Genomic DNA, 14970 nt, shown 5'->3' with positions numbered 1-14970 from the left:
TATTTGAAAGAAAGTGTTAGTTGCTCAATTGTGTCCGACTCTTTGAGACCCCATGAATTGTAGCCCGCCAGGCTCCTCTGTCCATGGAATTCTCCAGGCAAGAATACTGGACTGGGTTGCCGTGCCCTCCTCCAGGGGATCTTCCCAACCCAGGGATTGAACCCAGGACTCTTGCATTGCAGGTGAATTCTTTACCATCTGAGCCACCAGGGAAGCCCTAGTTTCACTCTAGATTGTTGTATTTACTACAGTATATTTATGTAAGGTTTTCACTTAAGAGCCTGGCAAGTCTTCTTAGACCTAAATGACTAGAGGAGACTCGTTTCTGCTTTTCAGAGATGTTAGAATTAATCATCTAGCATTTTGTCTCATTTACATTCAAAACTTATACATGCTGTGAGGGAGAAGCTGGCCCCACAGGTCAAGGCTCCTCCTTCCAGTCCTGTGTAAATGCTAAAACCTCTGTTGGATTCCTGTGTCCTATAGCAAGTTCAAGTCCAAGGCCTAAGCCTCAGGCTGTAAGGGATCTTGGGTGGACATGTAGTGAGTGGCTATAGATCCTCACTGTCAATTTGACCTTCCCTCTCTGATTTTCAATTCATGTCTTTTATTTTCAGATCCTTGTCTTTGGCAATTCTTGTCGTTGTCCTTGGTCAATGGTTTCTTAAATCCCTTGAGATGTGGAATATTACATGATATTTCAGAGAAGATTTTCAACTCAGCTTTTAACCTCCTTTGCAGCCACTTAAGAAAATATCTTGTAGGGGAAACCACCATGTGTTTGAAGATTGTCAAATCTTCACTCCTGTCCTGAACAACCAATACACAATTTTCTGGAAACTCTTTCTGCCAGGAGGGAGTTCTGCCTCTGCCAAACTTCAGTTCCAGCCTACAAACATAATAAGAAATCTGGGGGAAAGTGTGTGCAATCCTCAGTTCACTTGTGAGAAGCATTCTCTCTCTGGAATTTTAGTCAAGCTAATCCTCTCTTCCATGCACAGTTACCTGATGACTTTCATCATGTGATTTAGTGTTTTATCTAGCTTTTTCACCTGTCTTTAGCAGAAATGTCATAACCTACTACTTCTACTCAGGAGCAAAATTCTTACCAATGAGTTAAACAGAACAACCCAGTGGAATTTCATGGTCTGTATGGTACTTGACATCATCTAGGAATCTGCTTTGTTCCAATGATGCCTCTATTTCTTCAAATTCACCCCCTTCTTTTTCATCCTTATGACTAATTTTCTACTTCCATTTCTTGAAGTCTAGCAGTCTATGTCACTCCAGAATATGGCTTCAGGAGTTCAGAACATTCTTCCCCAAAATGTGTCACTTTTGGTATATTGATTATTTTGAACTGTAGACACATGTGGATGGCGCTTTCCAGATGGCACTAGTGGTAAAGAACCCAACTGCCAATGCAAGAGATACAAGAGACACAGATTTGATCCCTAGGTTGGGAATATCCCCTGGAGGAGGGCTAGGCAACCCACTCCAATATTCCTGCCTGAAGAATCCCATGAACAGAAGAACCTGGCGGGCTACAGTTCATAGTGTCACAAAGAGTCAGATACGACTAAAGCGATTTACCACGCTTGCGGACACGTGGACACCTGGATACAGCATATGCAGGGAGAGGCTTTCTCTGAACTGCCCTTATCTGTCTGCCTAGAGACAGATTTTCCAAAAAGAACTCAACTGCCATAAATCCTCTTCTGGGGAATTTCATTAACCAGGGAAACCTGACTCATCTCATGAGAAAGGAGACCAAAAGTGGATATCACACCCAATTAGATTTTGTCATAAATTATACTAACTCCCATCTATTCTTCTAAGGGCCCATTCATCTTTCTTAAGAAAAAATGTTCTCCTCTAAGAGGCCTACACCCTTCCTCTCTACCCTCTTAAGATGGTATTTAAATCTAAATTCTAAGTCACCTTATTTTCCCATTTGTAACTCCCATGTACACACGATGTATACATGCTAATAAACCTCTCTTGGCTTTTCCCTTATTAATTTGTCTTTTATTACAGGGTCTTGGCTAAGAATTCAGAAGGGTAGAAGGGAACTTATTTTTCCTCATCTACAGTATTCAGTAGAAGTATTTATTCCTCACCCCCATCTATTTCTTTTTTTACATTCTTTATCATCAGAGATCTAGTTTCTTGCCATGACTTCAATGTCCTTTTTGATGTTTACGACACTAAATCTATATTTTCTTGAATAACTCAATTCTAAACCTTAAATTTAATCCATTCCCTGAATCCTCTGCTTCAGTGAAAACAATCCCCAGAATAGTACCTTGTCATACCCCTACTTATTTCTAGCCTCCAGTTTTTCAAGGTCCTACTCAAAGCTATTAACTTTTTGATTCACTTTATGAATAGTTATTAATGAAAAATCTAAATGTGTTAAATAGTACCTTTTTTTCCAAGTGATCAAAAAAAGAACTGGAAAGGAGTATATTCCCTTCATAACAGGTATAGATTATAGCGCCTATTTCTTTTTCATTTTAGAGTTTATATCTCTATATGACCCAGGCCACAGGGTCCCTAGGAAATTTCTTCTTTTTCAAATGGGATATAGTTCTTGCTCCTCTCACACATGATTTATCAAGAAATTCAAACCACCTACACTTTTCTAAATATATATTACTGTATACATGCTGGAGAACACAAATGTTCAGCAGAAAGGGGAAGGTGTTAATAATGTTGCAACAAATCTAGTGAATTACAGAGTAGTGAAGCTTACATAATAATAAAACACTATGAAACTGTAGTGATTGGTCTTGTCATGCAAAAACTACTAGAGGTCCCTATTCTCCAAAAGTACAGACATTTTTTAACAACACCAAAGACTCAAGCCTAAGGGCAGCCGTTGATTTGATTTCGGGCAGCAAATGAAACATGAGTCATTAATACTATACTCATTAACCAACTATATTCTACAAGATTCCTCCATCTTTATCACTGACAAACTGAAAAATTACATGAATATGTGACCAGAATAACCTCATATTCATCTTTGAAATCTTTACAGAAGTACCATTTCTCAAAAAATCTCCAGGGATGTAACATTTAAATTTGATTTATTACTTGTGTAGGAAGTTGGAGCTCTAGAACTTTCCATTTGGAACATTCAATTAGCATAGTCCTCATGCCATAGGGTGGAAGCTCACATGGCATTTGGTCACTTGAAATTCCAAAGGAATACCAAGAGCTGAGAAGTAATCACAGTGTTTTTTTAAAATTCTATTGCTCCCAACAGTGAGGTGAACTCTGTTAGAATAACTTTTATTTTCTGGTGCCCATAAACTCTCACTCAAATTGGCAGTTCAAAGTGGTAATTTAGGGTTCATAGGAGCTATTGTTAGCTCAGAGTCAGTACTGAATAGTCTTTGAAAACTTTGGTTACTTTTTTTCTCCATTGTTCAGCTATGCACTGAACAATGTACAACTGAAATATTAAATGGCAAATTAAATATTGCCATTATGATTCCTTAGGTAAAAGAAGGTTCAAAAATGTGTCATGATAAAAAGTCAGTCACTTGAGTTATTCAGTCTGGATCTGAATTCAGAATTCATCACTCTTTTGCAATATCATACACCAAAGTAAACAGCCCTCTTTAAGCTTCAGTTACTTTGTTGATATAATGAATATGTGAATACCACCTGACCTACACATTTTTTTCAATTAATTGGGAGGATCTATTTAAATACTTAACACATGGGACTGAGTAAATAATCCATGTTAGCAACAATAGTAATTGTCACTAAAAATAATGTGAAAGTGTGATAGTGACACTCAGTATTAGTTAAAAGTCTCTCCTTCTGGATTCCATTAACATTAGCCACTTCCACCAAAGGGCTAATCCTTATCATTTGCTAAACCTTTTGTCTTCGCATCTTGTTATAAATAATCAAGCAGTTTCATTTTCTACTTTTGGAAATAGTTTTTATTGAGGAGGACAATTGAGCTGCAATTCTTTTAACCACATGTTTCTGTATTGTGAATGAAAGAATATATTTAGTGTTCAGTTCTGGGTCAACGATCTAGCTACTTCATCCTCATCTAAATTTAGCTTTTTCAATCCAAGTGTCTCAGCCCCCTACACCCAAAGTGTAATTTTGTCTTTCATTATGGGCATTGTTAATGATTTCATTTGTTACCAACCAACACTGTATTTATCTTGGGTTTTGCTCTACCTCTAAAATGTAGTGGGCTAATTTTAGGACTGTACTGAAGGGTTGAAATGTGTTATTTCTAAATTTACTCTTCCAGAGAATTTTCATGAATAATAAAACTTAGTATTCCTTCTCCATTATCTGGTTATAGCCTCTATGACAATGCAGTATTCTTAGGAAAGTCTTTATATTTTAAAATCTGTGACATGAAGTTTTCAAAAAGTGATACAAATACTCACCATTCCAAGTTACTAACTGAAATCTACCTGAAATGACCTGGATAGTCTAATTTTGTCAAATTCTTAGTTTTTTAAAGACAGTAATATCTATACAATTTTATCTTTTCTGAGACTACTCATATTTAATTCATATAGAGACATTTCTACTCTAAATATAATTTCAGATAATTTTATGAATGCCACAGAGATACAGGGACAGTCAAAGTCATGTATCTTTCTGTCCACAAGGAACAACTCTCCTCATTTCATTTTCTCTTCTCCCATTCCCTTGGTCAAGATCTCATACTTTTGAACCTATGATCACAGAATTATCAGCTGTTAATATATCTGACAGAACAGCTGAAATGTGGAAGAATCAGCAAATTCCAAAGCAAGTCACAGAGACCACTCAGAATATAAACATGAATCAGTACAAAAATCCTAAGAGCCTTAATTTAGGCAATTATTCATTATTTTTGTTGTTGTTTAGTTGCTAAGTCATGTCCAACTCTTTTGCAACTGCATGTACTATAGCCCATCAACCTCCTCTCTCCAAGAGATTTCTCAGGCAAAAATACCGGAGTGGGTTGCCATTTCCTATTCCAGGGAATCTTCCTGACACAGGGATCGAACTGGCATTCCTGCATTGGCAGGATGATTTTTTACCACTGAGCCACCAGGGAAGCCCATTATTCATTATTGAGTATCTAAGTAAAGAAAAGAAAGAAGGTGAAGTCGCTCAGTTGTGTCCGACTCTTTGTGACCCCATGGACTGTAGCCTACCAGGCTCCTCTATCCATGGAATTTTCCAGGCAAGAATACTGGAGTGGGTTGCCATTTCCTTCTCCAGTATCTAGGAAGATAATACTTAAAATAATATTCCCAATAATTGTTCAAAAATACTGCTGTGCCAAACATGCACAGTTGTTTCCTATGTGGCAGCACTGACACGGCGGACTGATGGAAGAAAGAACAGACCACCTTACATCACCCACAGACACACAAGTGACACAAATACAGACACAAACACATACACCCCACACCACCAATGATTTACAATTAAAAAGCAAAACTTTAAAACTTTTGACACATGATATTGAATAATGTACTTATATTAAAGTAGCTTAGAATTTTTTAAAAGAGACAAAAAATAGACAAACATAAGGAATATTATGTATGCAACCACATTAAACCTGATCTTCCCTGGTGGCTCAGACGGTAAAGCATCTGCCTATAATGAGGGGAGACCCAGGTTCAATCCCAGGGTCAGGAAGATCCCCTGGAGAAGGAAATGGCACCCCACTCCAGTATTCTTGCCTGGAAAATCCCATGAACGGAGGAGCCTGGCAGGCTACAGTCCATGGGGTAGCAAAGAGTTGGACATGACTGAGTGACTTCTCTTCCACTTTACATTAAAGTTGAATATTTCTATACATCAAAAATCAGCCTACAATATCAATAGAAGATACTTTTGGTATGAAGAACTTCTAAAGATAAGCTAAAATATGTAAACTTCCCTACATATTTAAAAGTGAACACCCAGGATGCAATTGACAATGAATACAAGAAAGAAATGAACTACTAAAAAAATATATATTGTCAAAACTTACTAGAAATGCAAATTAAAACCACAACATACTTTTCTTTTTTTTTTTGGCTGTGCCACACAGCTTGTGGGATGTTAGTTCCTGAATCAGGGATTGAACCCAGGCCCTGGGCAGTGACAGCTGGGAGTCCTAACCACTGGATCCTTGGGGCATTTCCACAACATAATTTTAACTTCATCTTCTGCAAATAGTCATGAAGCCTAAGTTTTAAATTCTAGCTCCTTTGTTCTGAAATCCAATATATGTTCACCTTACCATCTACCAAAACCATTATGGATGAAGTATTAGTTTTTTATTTGGTGTAAACACACTGGTCACCTTCACTCTTGAAGAATAAGTCTAAATTAATTTGATTGTCATCAGAAAAAATATTTGGTAGGATTGCAGGTTTATGAAATTTTTCAAGATTGCTATCTAATCCATAATGGACTCTTTGCATGCAAGGAGTCTTTGTGAATGATCAACATACACTTGAAAATACTGTGTATTCTGTAGTGGTTGTGCCTATCGTACTATACAAATTATTTAGATCAGATTAGTAGAAGTTTCTCTGGTGGCTCAGATGGTGAAGAATCTGCCTGCAATGCAGACGACCTGGTTTCGAACGCTGAGTCAGGAAGATCCCCTGGAGAAGGGAATGGCAATCCACTCCAGTATTTTTGTCTAGAGAGTTCCATGGACAGTGGAGCCTGGCAGGCTACAGTCCATGGGGTTGCAAAGAGTTGGACACAGCTGAGCGACTAACACACAGAACAACATTCAAATATATGCTCTTGTTTTGTTTATTTGGCATGCAAAATTTAAATATATACTATTATGCTTATATTTTTAAAAGGGGATCCAGCCATGTTTTGCGGTTTATTACGAATGTTTTAATTTATATGGTTGTTCCATTTAAGTAGCTCAGATAGCCTATACATGAGAAAGAACAAATATGTGGAAGCACTTTTGGTCTCTGGCCTCACTCACATTCTATTAGTTTACATGCTGGGGGCAGGGCTCAGCTGTGTTATTTATTCTTGCTTGATTTGTTCCATAACTTACTAAGTTAATGATGTTAAAGTTTCCAGCTATGATTGTGAATTTTATCTATTTTTCAATTTTAAGTGATTTTTTAAAAAAGGTTTTTATTTATTTATATAATTTGTCTGCACAAGGTCTAGGTTGCATCATGAGGGACCTTTTTTAGTTGCAGCATTCAATCTCTCAGCTGTGACATGTGGGATCTAGTTCCTTGACCAGGGATCGAACTGGCGCCTGCTGTACTGAGAGCGTGGAGTCTTAGACATTTGACTACTAGGGAAGTCACTATTTCTCAATTTATATTTGTCAGTTTTTGTCTTACAATTTTTACAGCTCTGGTGTTATGTACATACATTTTAGAATTGTTAGATTTTCTGGGTGCACTGAGTTGTTTTCATTAGAAGGTATGTCCTCTTTTGTCTCTGATGCTACTATTTAAAGCCACACCTTTTTCTTCTGTTGACTCTGCATGATATATATTCTCCCGGTATTTTTACCTTTCTCCTATCTTTTTGCTTGCTCTTTTATCCAGTTTGACAACTTTTACCTTTTTGTGGAGGGCTTAGTACATTTATATTTAATGTGCTCCGTTGGTCATTCATGTCCGACTCTGCGGCTCTGTGAACTGCAGCCCACCAGGCTCCTCTGCCCACAGAATTTTCCAGGCTAGAGTACTGGAGTGGGTTGCCATTTCCTGCTCCAAGGGACCTTCCGGACCCAGGGATCTAACCCACATTTGTTTTGTGTCCTGCATTGGCAGGAGGATTCTTCACCACTGTGCCACCTGGAAAGCTCTTATATTTAATATAATTTCCATAAAATGGCTTTTTCTTCTTTTGCTCTATTTCTTTTAAAATCCATTTTTCTTCTTTCCAATTCTTTTCTTTGAATTACTGAACTATCTTTAGCATTTTATTTAGATTTTTCTATTTTTCTCTTTCAGCCTTTGTCCAGAGACATTCTAACCTTGAACCAAAAATCTATGCAAATCTCCATTCAGACTGTGCACAGCTGCCACTGGTCATCTACCTGATCAGCAAATTTCAGCTGCTTCGGCAGCCCACAATACCAGTCTTTTCAGATTACACTTCACCTTCCTTATGCAAAAGGCTAGGATGTTTCTGTGGCTTACACTTTTTTTCTTTTCTCAAGAACAAAAGATTTTTGCTGTTCTTTACACAATGCTTGAAAACAACTGAACCATATATTTTGTCCAATTTCACAGAGGTGAAAGGCAACAGGGTGAGTCAAATACCACCAGTTGTTATGTTCTGGCTAGAAGGAAAAAGATCCAGGAACTTTTAAAACAGATACTAATTAACAGCAGAAGAGGTTCTGACCTTAACATAACACCCAAAACTTCATTATACTCATTCCTAGGGCCTGCTATTCTTTATAGTATCTTTTTTTTTTTTTTTAAACAAAGTCACTCCTATTCAATGGAGTATGCTACATTGCAACAAAGAAATGGCCAAATATCTTGTGTCACAATCGGAATTTTCTGCAGACTTCGTTTTCATTTCCAGGTCACAGTCAAGGGTGACAGTCATTAAGTAATCTAATAAAGGGGTCAGACCAGGATGCCCAGATATAGTAAATGTTGTTACTAAAATCAAAGGAGGTTTACAAAGCACTTGTTCTACAGGATAGGAGGTGCAAATGTAGAATTTTTTATCTCATTTTAATTTAATGTTGAGTATATTTCAGTATAACATATTATCAATATTGTTAATATTAGGATTAATTGTTCCATTCCACTATTTTTTATTTGTTTCATCTGTCTTTTGTTCCTTTAATCCTTCTGTCCAGCTTGCTATTAGATCAATTATATTTCATATTATATTTTATCTCTTCTATTTGTATTTTAGATACAGGTTTTTGTTTTATTAATATTTTAGTGCTTTGTCAGGGGATTAAAACATGCATGCTGTACTCCTCCAATCAACAATGAATATCCTCCCACTTCAAATATAAGGGAGGCTATAAACCCCTCATACTTCATTACAATTTGGCCTCTACTTCTTCTGTGACCCTAATTTTCCCATTGATATCAAGGGATCTATTTTCATTTCAGCATCCTTAACATTATCCCTGAGCTACAAAGAATTAGCAGTATATGTTGCATTCTCCTCACCAATTAATTAGTTGAAAAATTGGTAAGAAGTTCTTTTAATAATAATTTTAGGAGATGGCTAATTAGGTCCTATATAATATATGCATTCTAACATTCTCATCTCTCTCAGCTATCATGTGTTGTACGTCAGGGAGAAGCTGACATTTCAAGCTTATTAACTATAGGCAATCATTGACTCTAAATTCAATTTGTCTTTATCAGATTTTTAAAACTGTTCCCCCGGACTTCAGACAAAGTACTAAAATTCTAATCCCTAGTAACCACTTCCATATTAATACAGTAATCCTATCGAGCCTTGTATAGCTCCTCTTTATATAATATATATATATACCTTTAGTATCGAATCCCATGTGTACTCTGCTGACATAGCCTGTGAGAGATTGCCATTCTTTCCATGTATACTTATCACCTTCATGAGCTTTCTTTATAATTCCCAGTGGACTGTGTTGCATGTCATAGGTTCAGTATTCGTGTCCCCTCAAAATTTATATGTTAAAATACTAACTACTAATGCAGTAGTATTAGGAAGTGGAATCTTTGTGTGATGGTTAAGGCATGAGGGCAGAGCCCTCATAAATCTCATGAACAGGATTTGAAGGAAAGCTACATGGCAAAAATAGCCTGGAGTTAAAACTCCCCTCCAGGTCCTCCCCACCATTCTATGCAAAACAAAGAAGTCTCTCACCAGAAGAAAAAAAATGGACATTAGGTTGATTACGCCCAGCTCCCAGCCGGTCCAGCCTCTGGCCGATCTCCAAAATTCCTTGCCCCAGCCATTTAAGAGAAAACTACTCTGAGCAAACTTGGAGAATAACAGGCTCCCTTAAGACAGTAGCTTTCCACATGCATGCCTATATATACTCACTCTTTTCTTGGATAAGCGCAGCGGCTCACTAATCCGACTGCTGCCCCTTCTCGCCTCATTAAAGGTGATCTGTTCCTATAAAGTGCTGGTCTCATTCTTACTCTGAACCTGGCCTTCTCTAACTCCCTTACCTTATAGGATTAATGCCCTTATATAAGGGCAGAGAGTCCTCTTGCTTGCTTCTTCTACCATGTGGAGACACAGTGAAACAAAGGAAGTCTGCCAGCAAGAAAGGCCCCTCAGCAGAACCCAACCATGCTGGCACTCTGATCTCAGGCTTCCAGCCTCTAGAACTCTGAGAAATAAATTTCTGTGGTTTATAAGACACACAGCCTATGGTTCTTTGTTACAGTCCCCTAATGGACTAAGATGGGCTTCCCAGGTGGCACCATGGTAAAGAATCTGCCTGCCAATGCGGAAGATGCTGGTTCGATCCCTGGGTCAGGAAGATCCCCTGGAGTAGGAAATGGCAACCCGTGCCAGTATTTTTGCCTGGAAAACTCCATGGACAAAGGAGCCTGATGGGCTACAATCCATGGGGTAGCAAAGAGTCAGATATGACTGAATGCATACACACATACAATGGACTAAGATATTGGGGATCCAACTTATTTAATGGACACAGAGGAAGTGTGTTGGTTCAATGTGTCCTGAAGAGAACAAGCATCACCAATGCCCTGGGTTTAATACCTACAAGACTTCAGGCAGGCAAATATAGTTTCCCTCAGATCAATTTGAAGGAGCTTCCTCCTTTAGTTGGGGCTTCCCAAGCGGCGCTAGTGGTAAAGAACTCTCCTGCCAATGCAGGAGACATAAGAGATTGCCTTCGATCCCAGGATCAGGAAGATCCCCGGAGTAGGAAAGGCAACCAAGAAAATCCCCATGGACAGAGAAGCCTGGTGGTCTACAGTCCATAGGGTCGCAAAGAGTCGGACACCACTGAAGCGACTTAGCATGCACGTACCTCTTTTAGTTGTAGAATTTCAGGTAGATCTGTGCTCATAACTTCTTTATCAGTGTGTACTCCAATCTCTCGATCCCATACATCAGTGTCCCACTTCTTCTTTAACACACACCTCCTTACCAGGGAAAAACAGGGAAGGGTAAGAATTTAGTTTGTGCTGAATCTGTGGAACCCTCAGAATAATCCCACACATTCATTTTCTAACTGCAAGAGGAGAAAACAGACCATGAAGAATCATCTGCCTAATATCTTCATGTTCAGACACAGAAATGGAGCCCACTACATATGCTGTTTGTGAGAACTCAGTCATATACAACACTTAGAGGAAAAGGAATCTAGTTGGACAACTATACGTGAAATTACCGCTCTTACTCTGAAAGAAGGGGATAAGTATCACTCTGCAACATATGGGTATGGTAAATTTATAGAAACTATGGACACATTTCAAAATTAGGAAGAGGCAAGGATGCCCTCCACGTGTTTCAAAGAAGCATGGCTTGGCAAAAACTTTAATTTGGGATGACCCAGAGGGATGGGATGGGGAGGGAGGTGGGTGGGGGGTCCAGGAAGGGGAACACATGTAAACCCATGGCTGATTCATGTCAATGTATGGCAAAAACTATTACAATATTGTAAAGTAATTAGCCCCCAACTAAAATAAATAAATTTATTAAAAAAAAAAAACTTTAATTTGGAGCTTCCAGCCTCCAGAACTGCAAAAAAGTTTTCTTCCTGTTGTTTTGAGTCACCCAGTTTATGGCACTGTTATAATAGCCCTAGAAAACTAATACAGAAGGTATATGGAAAAAATAAAAAGAAACATGTATCTGAATTAAGAATAAAAGGCTACTTTCTCCAATATACAAAGAGCTTTTCCACATTGAAAAGAAAGTAGATGTTCAAAAGTGGTACATAAATAATGATCCAAAGAGGAAATACAAATATCTTTCAATTATATAAATTAATATGATCTGTTTCACTCACAGTAGGAAAAGCACAAAACAGAATTGACTATCATTCTGTTTCTTACTTTCTAAATTATTACTCAACATATTATAATCCAAATTGAGTACTTGCCAATTTATCATTACAATTTTGTTTATAAAAGCAAAATACTAGAAATTGTCTTAATGTCTATCAATAAAAAACTTCAGTGAGTCACTATAAATCCATAAAGTGGCATAGTATAGGGGTGTAAAACAAAATAAGAAATCTCCATAAATGTTCAATGGAAAACGATCTCTTAGAGGCATATTTAAGTGAAAAAAGCAAGACAAGAATACTAGGTATGGCTTGCTACCATTTGTATTAAAATGAGAGAAGAGTAATTTGCATGTTTCTGAATATGCATATATTTTATTATATAAACATAAAACTTCTCCAGAAGATAAGATCATTAATAACATTGTTCGCTTAAAATGAGGAAACCTGGATAGTTGAGAGACCAGAATTGAAAAAGAATTGCTTTGTCAATTAGTACATTTTGAATATTAATAGAAAATTATCCACTCAAACTTCAGAGAAAATTAAGATTTGATACAATTCAACATAGATTTTTTTTAAGCATGACATCATGTAGAGTTCTTTAATCAATTTTATTAATATAACAAATACTTACAATTAATATAACAAAAGTTAACATATCCTTTTGCTCTGTGCCAGTTACTGTTCTACACATTTTTGCTTCTTGTGGGTCTGGTGGTTGGCAGTCTACCAGGGTCACTCAGTGTAAAGGTGGGCATTTATCCAAAGTAACTGATGCTGAGAAATTGAAAATAAGAAACATTTACTACCAGATGTTAATAAGTACCAGGTTTACTGTTTTACCCTTAAAGAATTACAGCAGTGTTTAAAGTTAATTTTTTATATAAAGAGCTCACAATCTAATTTGTTATTGAAGAGAACATTTATAACCTTAATTAGTCAAGATTGCTCTATTCTGACTCCTTTACTTGGACTAGCTTGTGAAATTGTGGCTTTTGGTTCGTCTACTGAGAGTAATTTATTAACATTCAAATTTTGAAGGTTTTGTGAGTTTTGTGGATTATATGCAATGATATGTATAAGATAACTGAAGATAATTCTTTTTTAAATTAATTAAATTTTGGCTGTGTCCCCGGTTTAGTTGTGGTGTGCAGGCTTAGCTGCCCCACAGCATGTGGGATCGTTAGCTCCCCAACCAGGGATCAAACTCAAATCCCCTGCTTTGGAAGGCAGATTCTTAACCACTGGACCACCAAGCAGCTTCCAAGCTGAGAATTCTTGATGAGATTCTTCTGCATGTGTATGTTTTGTGAAGCACTGATAGCTATATTCTCAACTGCTGTTTGAGGATAGTCATATATATAAGGCCTTAGAAGTTAGAGACAGTGTTTCTCCTGGGATGTTTCCAAACCAGGATTATTAAGATAACATATCCCTTCAGACCAAAGATTGGAGAGAGTTACAGTTGCCCCCTTTTAAGATGGGGGTTTCCTATGCACAGGGTTCCTCACTTGTGACACAAACCCACTGTGCATGCAACCACTACCTGGGTCCCCCTCAGCATCTCCCATCATGGGAATTGGGGGACAAGAAAAAACAGATGAAAACATGAAATTCATACTGTCTTTCACGTCGTTGCCTTTGAGCCAGGAGTCACCAGTATTCTACTAACATCTGTGAAACTGTGGCAAGATAAATTGTGAGTTTGCATTAAGGTAAAAATCTCATACCCTCTACAATTCTTGCTAGTTGCTTTCAAAGAACTGCTTTTTTTTTTTTTGACAAGAGTACATCTAGATACAAAACATGGACTCCTATTATGATGAATGATTAAACTTTTTATTTCTTTTGCTAACAAAAAATCTAGGCAAATATTAAAACTTTGTGTAAAGTCATAAAAATGCTGGAGATGCACACACATAAATGCAAATACTAACATTAAAAAATTCATGTAAATAACATCTTTAAAAGAAATGATTGATGACCAGTGTGTATGCGAAGCCATATACATGTATACATACACACCACACATACACACACACACACACATACGTGGAAAATAAGCAATTTGAGAGAATACATATATTTTAAATCTTTGCAGGTTTTAAGAAAAAGTATTCCTTCAAAATGGAATTTAGTTTTATGTTAAGGAAATGACAAATGTTTCATTGCCAGGATTTCAATTTAAAGAACTAGCCTAAGAATGCAATCAAAAGAAAAAGAAAACACTGTAAGTGAAGTGTTAGCACAAGTATATCTGCAATAATACAAAACTATATGACATCTCTTTATATCTCATAATTAAAATATCACACATATTTTAATATGATTCTGTCAACTGTCAACTAATGTTAGTATCGGATTATGGGTGATTTTCCCTCAATTTTAAAATATTTTCATTATTCTCTTATATTGTTTATTTTAACAGAAGCAAAAAACATAAAAATTAACTACTACCTCCTGAAAGCCTAGAACACCATAAATACGTATTTTTACAACTTATAAAGCAATTAAAAATAATCATTTTGCTAATTAATTTTCTTGTTATATAAGTAGGCAAAGAGAGAACTGATTGCTCCTTGTATCTTCCTAAAAGTATTCAAGAGCAATAGATTTAAGTAGGATGAAACAACTATGAACTTCTGTGAAAAAAAAGTAGGTTTACTAATGGATACTATATGTTTCTGTCTCTAACTGGCTCAGATATAATCTGAGTAAGTTTGTGCTATCAAAAATAGTGATACCCTACGGTGCAAATTATTTTTCACCTCCTCAGACCGGATGAGAGAAAGTCATATATGTCTGCCTACATATAGAACGTATAATCAAAAGAGACAGAAGAATAGACTGAAGTCACTTACTTTAATCAACAAACACAGCATGTGTATATTTTTATTTCATATTAGAAATTAAAATTTATTTTATTGAGGCTAGACAATTTAGACTAAAAAAAATAAGAATAGAAGTAGAAAAAGACTGCCATTAAT

At 36.8% G+C, this 14970-nt stretch overlaps 1 long non-coding RNA gene across 3 annotated transcripts in view; it reads right to left on the bottom strand.

Moving 5' to 3' along the window:
- Nucleotides 1–14970, bottom strand: part of LOC145529434 (uncharacterized) — a 100249-nt gene that overhangs the window by 21205 nt on the left and 64074 nt on the right. For all 3 annotated transcript variants that reach the window (XR_014071222.1, XR_014071221.1, XR_014071220.1), the window contains 2 exons: nucleotides 12618–12760; nucleotides 11000–11114 (listed from right to left, as the gene is read on the bottom strand). This is a non-coding gene — a long non-coding RNA (uncharacterized LOC145529434). The remainder of the gene's footprint in view (nucleotides 1–10999; nucleotides 11115–12617; nucleotides 12761–14970) is intronic.

Source organism: Giraffa tippelskirchi, chromosome 12 (genome assembly GCF_054371585.1).
Source record: "Giraffa tippelskirchi isolate mGirTip1 chromosome 12, T2T-mGirTip1v1.2.pri, whole genome shotgun sequence".
NCBI classification, from domain to species: domain Eukaryota; kingdom Metazoa; phylum Chordata; class Mammalia; order Artiodactyla; family Giraffidae; genus Giraffa; species Giraffa tippelskirchi.
This window is presented reverse-complemented; position numbering and strand designations above follow the sequence as displayed.